Here is an 8,356-nt window from a genome sequence, read left to right as displayed (position 1 = left end):
GCTGGGTGGGCCGGGGCTGCGAGGCGGCGTTCTGGAAGAAGTGGCTCATCTCGGAGAGGACATAGGGGTTGTCGTTGGGGCTGAGGAGTCCTTACTGCAGCGGCGTAGGTCATGGCCTGGATTCTGTGGCTGTCGAGGTGCCAAGTGCCTGTTGCGCTTCTTCCTGTACCACATCATTTACAATCGCTGCTAGCGGCTGTGGGGGGGGATGGCAGTAATCGGCGTAGCTCCTCGCGGTCGATTTCGCGGATAACTTCCCGCAATCTGTCGCTGGTGGTAGTCGTCGTGTCCGTACGAATTGCAGCGACATAGGAACGGTGGTTGTACTGCCGAGCCAAGACGTTGAGGGTCTTCCGATTATTAAGGCTTCTTGCGGGAATTCCTCGACGTTTTTGGTGGCTGGTGGACGAGACCGCTAAATAGTTGTACTTGTAGGCTGCGCATTAAAAACTGGACTTTCTTTTCCTCGGTCGTCTCGGGGTCGGCGCGGAAATAGTCGCTTCATCTCTTCAACGTAACCATGGACGGGCTTATTCGGAAGCTGGATCCTGGACCTGAGGAGCCGTTCGGATCTTTCTTTCCTCACGATACAGGTGAATACCTTCAATAATTTTCTCTTGAATAACTCTCATAACGTTAGGGACGACTCGTGGTCTTCGTACCACGTAGGTGCTTAGCCCTCCAATGAGAAAATTACGTGTCCAATTTTTGCCGCATCACCCCACTTGTTGAATGATGGCACACGCTCTAATTGGTCCAACCATTCTTTGAGGTCTTGGCCTAGATCCATTAAATGTTGGCGGCACCCGCGGCTGGAGCAATAAGATCTCTGTCGATATCTTTGCCGGGGTAGCGGTACTTCTAGCAGCGTTTTTCCGCTTTCTGGTGCGGTCCGGCAAGGTCCCGAACTCGGGCTCCTCTCCCTGGAGACGTCGGCTGGCTCGGTAAGCTGCTGGCTCGTCCTCAGATGCGAAGCGCAAAGGGCTGGCGTCACGAATTGAAGGGCGCGTCAGGAACATGGAAGGCCACCCAGCACTTTCACCAGATGTCACGAAGTGGTGACTGCAATCCGAGGAGCAGGACAGCGAAGATGGCGTCTAACCAAACTTTATTTCGGCTTACATGCGCCCACAATGGACTGAATCACTCGGCGGCGGCGTAGGCGCAAGCGTGCTTGGCGGTCGTCGATCAGAATCCCCGTTGTCAGCCATGCTCAATTTAAAAATGATAGCGAACTTTCGAGATAAATCTAGTCACTTCTTGAATCGCAGAAAAAGCGATAAAGCGGTGTGCCGGCAGCTTTGAAGAATTAACAAACAAACACTGCAGAGGCTCGCGGCAAATATACTCGCAACTAATGGAATGTCGTGTGTCTTTGTAGTGCTCACCAGCCTTCGCGTAGAAACTTTACACACCTTTCAGAAGCAGACTAGAGGGCACCTCGATTTCATTGGCAGGATTTGTACAATTCACTGCAGGTAATAAAGGCCAAGAGCAAACAAACACGTTGTTTACTGCTTCAGGACCTCTAGACAGCGAAAAGAACCACATTGCTTACAAATACCACAGAAGCAGGAACAATAACATTTGAATGGGCCGGAATTATTATGCCCGGACTGATTGCACGATCACTAGCTGGCAACCTGGTCACTATCATGGCAACGAACTACCGGGGTTTTGTTAACGTATACAAATTATTATTTTAAAAATTGCAGGAGGTAGGCCGATGCGGCCAGTGCGGGGGATTGTACAGCAAAGCGGGCGCTATGAACATTATATAGCTCATTTATTACACAATGAAATAAAACTAAGTGATTAATGTTTTAGTTTATACTGCAGGGCAAAAATACAACTGCGAAATTGAAGGCTGCCGACATGAAATTGGCGAGTCCATTTTTTTTATTTTCATATCCTGAAACGTGGTTCGAAATATCGGACGTCAATTGTGTACATTTGAAAACTAGATGATTTAACTGTCCCGACAATGCATATCTATAAAATGGCGTCTCTGCGCGTAGTATCGCCACAGAAATGTTAACTTCGTCTATACCATCAGATACGCAAATACCGTCGGTATTTTATCCATAAAAATAGTGCAACGTCCGCGCGCTTAAGCAGCCCGACATCTTGTCTAGTTCTATGCTAAATATCGGCAGCCAGCAGACACACGATGCTATTATCGGCGAGACAAGTAATAGAAGCCTGACACCCCGTTAAAACCTGCGGGGCAGTTTTTTTGTGATTAAATCTTCCGAAACGACTCGACGAAACCAGCTAAGGGACCGTTCCAGGCATTTCCGCCTTTATACACTGTTGGCACGGCGCGTACGCCTGAGAGCGGTGCCACCTGTCCGGTGAAGTGGCTCAGTTCCGCAGTTGTTTCTTCGCAGGAAAAATGGCGAGGAGACAATGAGGTACAAGACAATCAACAAATATATTTTCAAACTAATAAATATTTGAGCAGTGAAGAAGACGGTGCAACACCACGATGGGGGAAGAGAGAAGGCTCTTGGACGCTCTTCAATAAATATTTTCTCAAGTTCCCGCCTTTTTCCACCAATGAGCAGGGCTTTCAGTGGGCGCCGCCTTCAGGCAATGCCACTCAAGCTGACTTGTACCATGGCTTTTTGTTAGGAGACTTTGCTATTCATTTGTGCTCATTTAGTTTATGTGACCGCCAGGCGCCCATACGGAGTGCGAAGTGTCCCTTGCGAGCTACTGGCGTTACTCCCAGCCCCGCCGCGGTGGCTCAGTGGTTAGGGCGCTCGACTACTGATCCGGAGTTCCCGGGTTCGAACCCGACCGCGGCGGCTGCGTTTTTATGGAGGAAAAACGCTAAGGCGCCCGTGTGCTGTGCGATGTCAGTGCACGTTAAAGATCCCCAGGTGGTCGAAATTATTCCGGAGCCCTCCACTACGGTACCTATTCTTCCTTTCTTCTTTCACTCCCTCCTTTATCCCTTCCCTTACGGCGCGGTTCAGGTGTCCAATGATATATGAGACAGATACTGCGCCATTTCCTTTCCCCCAAAACCAAATATTATTATTATTACTCCCACGCGAACATAGGGCGATGCTTGGAGGCGCCTCGAGCTTCCAGGAAAGCCAGCACGCGTATGTCCTAGCAAGAGCATGGGTGGTCCGGCGCAACAACTGCCGAAGAAAGATCGGGCGCTGGAGCCTTCTGCTTGGGTGGGGGGGGGGGGGGGGGGTAATTGGTCAACCACGCCCGAGCCGTTGTGCTTCGCGAAATTCAATGCTCCTTACATCGCCTTCTACGGTAAGTCGCCCCTGTGGGTGGTTTGTTGCACTCCGCCGGCGGTCCTGCGCACCATGCTAGGCGTAGGATAACCTAGGGGCACCTTCGGTAAACCTTGAGACCTTCGGGCACGAAGGCAAACGTGGTGAAAGCAGGGTTTTACACCGGCAGTAGCAATACTGCGCTTGCTGTTGAACGTTTCTCTCCCTCAGTTGTATGCTTCATTGCGTAGCTGAATTTTTCTGTTTTTCCTGCTAAGCCTCGGATTGATGCGTCCTAACGGGAAAGTTGGGAGGGAGGGTTCATGGCGCGAAGCTTTACGGTATACTGTGGTTGTTATTCCTCACCGCCCGCACGTGGCCTAAAGACTTTTTGTGCAAGGTTCGCCCACATCACCATCACGTGTGACGCCTTGTACAATATCTAGGTTCTTTCATGCTGTTTTATCTGTCTTATATACAAAGTTCTGTCAGCTTTATGTCGAGCGGGGCTGTATGCCACAGTCGTTCTTATCCTGACGTCCGTCGCCTGCATGTTCTGCTATCGCTGCTGCCGCATTGTTTTTTCTGTGGCCACGAGACCGCCTAAGAAACAGTCGAAGCTCAGCGCACCGGGCCTTATTTTCCGTTCTCTACGACCGTGCCGGTCGTCACAGTTGCGTGATAATATGGAGCCAATTCAGAAAGAGGCTTCTCAAGCCATTTGTTGCCTGCGTGGTCAGTGTTGTGTACAAAATCCCACTGGCTACATTATCCAGACGGGTCGTCGTATTCACGTATTCTTTGACAAATGTGTTATTTAGAACGAAATCAATGAACGTTTGGCGTCTAGCAGATGCAAAATAACACGCAAATTTTTATTGCTATAAACATTGGTAATGCTACTAAAAATAATAAGTACGAGGTTATGTGCGTGGGACGTGCTAGTGCTCTCTTTGCTAAATATGTTATCAATATTTGGTATGTGTGACCAACTTGGTACTCAGTATTTGGGCGCGCAGATAGCTTCTCACCGCATTGGGCAGCGTCTCTTGGACTACATTATCAACAACGCTAACCAGACCTTGGGCTATGTACTTGTGTAGTTTTTCATGCTGTTAACAATGTCAAACCAGCAATGTATGAAGCCTTATTTCCGCCGAAGTTAGAACATGCGTCATCAATCTTGCACCCTCTAATTTCGAAACTTACATCTCTGAAACCGATTCAGATTAACTCGGCACGCTTAATCTTGTTCAAATATATCCACATAAGTTGCATCACTTCTGCAAAGCACCTTCTCTCATATCATTAGAAGCAGTGGGCTGCTAAAGCCCATAGAATCAAACCGAACATTTAAAAAAAAAATCCTCCATCACTTCCACTTCTTGACCGCCTCTGAAAGGGATCGCAAATTTGCTTACTAAATGAAATTTATCATTGTGTTGGGCAAAATCGTAAATTTTTCAATCATCCATTTCATACCTAACGACGCATGATCTGCCGTGACAAAATTCGCTCTTATAGCATTAAGCCTTTTATTAATTGATGCAGCGCATCAATTCACTGGAGCCGCTTTCCACAAAAGATTCTGTAATTTACGTGTCCGCTTGTTTTCTACCATTCAGTACGCCTTTTTTGTGGTAAATTATAATATCTCAGTCTAAAAATTTGTGTGTATTTTTATTTTCCTTTGTATGTTTTTTATTTTTTTATCTTTGCATACCTTAAATGAAATTAAATGGAATTGAACAGTTGTTTAGCGCAGCAGCTGCTTCCCGGGTTCATGAGGTGTCCAGTCAGCGCAGTTTTGTGCATGCATGTTCATGCCGAGCATAGTTCCCCAGCCAGGAATTACCCTTTCCTACCCTAAAAAATGTGTTGAAAATAAAAGATACGAAAACGGAAGATCAAAGAACTGTAGGGAACATGTCCTGTAGGGGCCATTGCTCATTGAAAACCAAAGACATACACAGATCTGAGTCGCATGACGTGTTACAGTGGTCAGGATCGCAAGAAACAGACTTTGGGTCACCTCCGATATTTATTTTTAACTTTGCTCTGATGGACAATTATACGACCGCTCTATAAGTCGTATGCATCCTATCTGTTTTATTGTCTTTATGACATTGCAGTTGCTGAGCCTGTCAGGAATGCCAAAATTTTGTTTGCACAAAACAACTGGTCCAAAAAACTTCCTCGAATACACATCGCCCTGTTTGACCATGGATCTAACTGGTGGGAGTGACCGGTACGTCCAATTTATTGACTACAAGGATACAGATGAGGGGTGAGTAAAAAACTACATTTAATCTGCGGAGCAAGCTGCTTCTGTGTAGGTGGCCTAGTTGTGAGTAAGCTGTTCGGAGCAAATATCGTTACAACGCCGGGATCAACTTTCCCGTTATTATGAGGCCTGATGGCAGAAATTCCACCATACATGCGTGATTCATAATTGGATCTTTTGTCTGCTATAGTGCTAGTAGGTGAGAATTCAGTGAGGCAGGGTGCTGAAACCGAAGTTCGCGTTTTTCCCGGCGGGTCATCCCCGTGACGGCGCGGCGTAAATGAGGACGTCCGCTGCACAAAGGGGAGGCAGGGACGGGACGGGGCCCTTTATTGGGGACTTCCGACCCCGCTGGTGCGGCCTTCCTTGCGAACACAAGACCAACGAGTTCGCAGAATGGTCAGCGAACTCCACAGCGTTCTTCAGGAACATTGGATTAATTAGGTCACAGCCAGGAGCAGATGGAAGTTTCAGTGATGTGTTTACTTTTTCTACGCTGACTGGTTCAATTGATAAAGGGTACATTACAAGAAAGTGGTACAACAAAGTCGGATTAATTAATGTCTCAGTTCGCGTGTGCACTGCGGTCGTCGAAATCTGTGAGGAAAGTATCAAGAAATATACACATCTCTTTGTTAATGGAATTAAGATCTTTTTTCTTGTAGTGCCGAAAAGACTTTGTTTTCGTTCTGATTTTTGGCCGTGAAATATTGGTGTTGAAATTAATAAGGGAATGGTGGCTCAGGGGAGGTAAATAACTAATGTTGAAAATAAATTCAAGCCGTGTTGCTAGCAGTAGGTCAAAAGTACTATCACCATGCGGTGTGGTTCTGGTACGCTGTGTTATGAGTTGACTGAAAGAGAATAATGCACACAAGTCGAGAAAATCTTTTGATAACGTGAAAAAAGGTTGTGTGATAGTGGGTTCGTTATCCTATGCGATCTTTGGAATATTGAAGTGACCAAGCAAAAACAGGGGCAAGAAAGGATGGGGTGTTATGACGATGTTGATCGCATCTTTTAATTCGTAAATAAAGGAGGAAGACTTATTAAGAGAACGATAGCATGCGCAATTATAATTTTTTGAAAATTAATTTCAGCAATTGCCCATACAATCAACTAGTTCGTGGTAATACTAGTGTGCTGAGAGTGCAAGTGTTTGTTAATAGCCAAAAGAATACCGCGACCTGGCAAATCCTTGCAGGAAGTTCGATATTTTTTCAACACCATGTTGCGCCGGTTCAGTGGTTAGAGCGCCCGGCAAGGGAGCCGACGACTCGGGTTCAATACAACCGCCGCGCGTTTCGATGAAAGTGAATCGCTAAAGGCACAAGTGTGCCGTGATATGTCAGATTCTCAGGTGGTCGAAATTAATCCAGAGCCCTTCACTACGGCGTCCCTCACAGACAACGTGTCGCTTCGGGACGTGCCCCTCAATTTTTTGCACTTTTTCTAGTCTTTGCAAAGTTTTCATGTGCACTGCATCGGAGCTGCACGGGTTTCTTGCCGCGCGGTAGCACGTCAGCTACCGTTGCCTGCAACCAAGGTACAATGCGTTTTAGTTCCGTTGATAAAACTGGTACACGCTGCACGTTGAGTTCTTTCTCTAGAAATTTTGTGTACTTACCAGCTTCACAACCTTACTTAGGTGCGAAATCTGCTTTTTTGTAGGAAGAGGTCCCTGTCAGAACTGCTTATTCAATATTAGCTATGGCTTATGGCATAATTACTGCAGAAACTTGGATGCCAAACAACTGTCTCAACCAACTAAATTTCAATTCGACTGTAATGCAAAAATGCAACTGCGTGACAAATGTGTTGCATTTTAAGTACTACAGTTTTCTTTCTGTCTTTACTAATTATATCTCAGCAAGCAGGCACCGAGACTATGTGGCTGAAAACCTCTACTGATGTGAGTCCAGGGCCTAGATGGGCAAGTGACACAGCAACTTTACCAAGGTCCACTTATTGAGGCTTTGGTGCATGAGAAAGAACCTCGCTCACACACACAGAATTAACTAAACTCCCGCCACAGGATCATGCACCAACCAGCCACACTTTTTACCTTGCTAACATGATTATGGCTCTCTTCAACGTGCGCTCGGCAATGCGGAACTTGCGCTGACGTTTGCGGTGGCGATTGCAGCGCCATAACACATTGCCTAGCAAGAAGGGCAAGCAGGTTTGGGTAGTACTATTAGTACTTTTCCGGGCCACCTTCAGGCGCTTATTCGCGTGAGCCTCCGCGCTCTGTCGAAGGCGCACGTGCCGTGCGTCAGCTATCTGGGCTACGCCGAGAGAAGCTAAGCAATGAATTCTGTCAGCCAGACGCGGGTGCCTAATCGCGCAGAATGTACAGTGTTGTGCGTTTTTATCGTGAAGACTAAAAAATTTCCCCGCCTCAACCGCTGGCTCATTTGCCGTGAAACTGCACACAGAGCTTGCGTATTATGGTAACTTTTGTATCGTAGCAAGATTGACAACGGTACTTACTTAGTTAAGCCGTGCATGATGCGAAAACATAATCGTCTACGTAGAGATCGGCAACCAAAACCCGCAGACGCTTTTTCGCTGAAGGGCGGCAGTGGCGCCATCTTTTTTCGGCAGTGGAAAGCGTAACGTTAAGGGCGCCAAGACGAGCATTGTAAACAATATTCTTTGGAATGTAAAGCCTCGTTAAATCAGCTGTTCTGATATTTTTTTCCGCTCAGTTAGCTGAGCCGGAAAATTAAACTCTCAGGAACAGTCGATTAACGGGCCTTTACCATTCAAAGGACCTCTCTGTCTTACAACTGCCTCGTCTTGGCGCCTTAACGTTACGCTTTCCCTGCGA

The sequence above is a fragment of the Amblyomma americanum genome, chromosome 3, assembly GCF_052857255.1.
Source record: "Amblyomma americanum isolate KBUSLIRL-KWMA chromosome 3, ASM5285725v1, whole genome shotgun sequence".
In the NCBI taxonomy this organism is placed as follows: domain Eukaryota; kingdom Metazoa; phylum Arthropoda; class Arachnida; order Ixodida; family Ixodidae; genus Amblyomma; species Amblyomma americanum.
Note: the sequence above shows the minus strand (reverse complement) of the source record.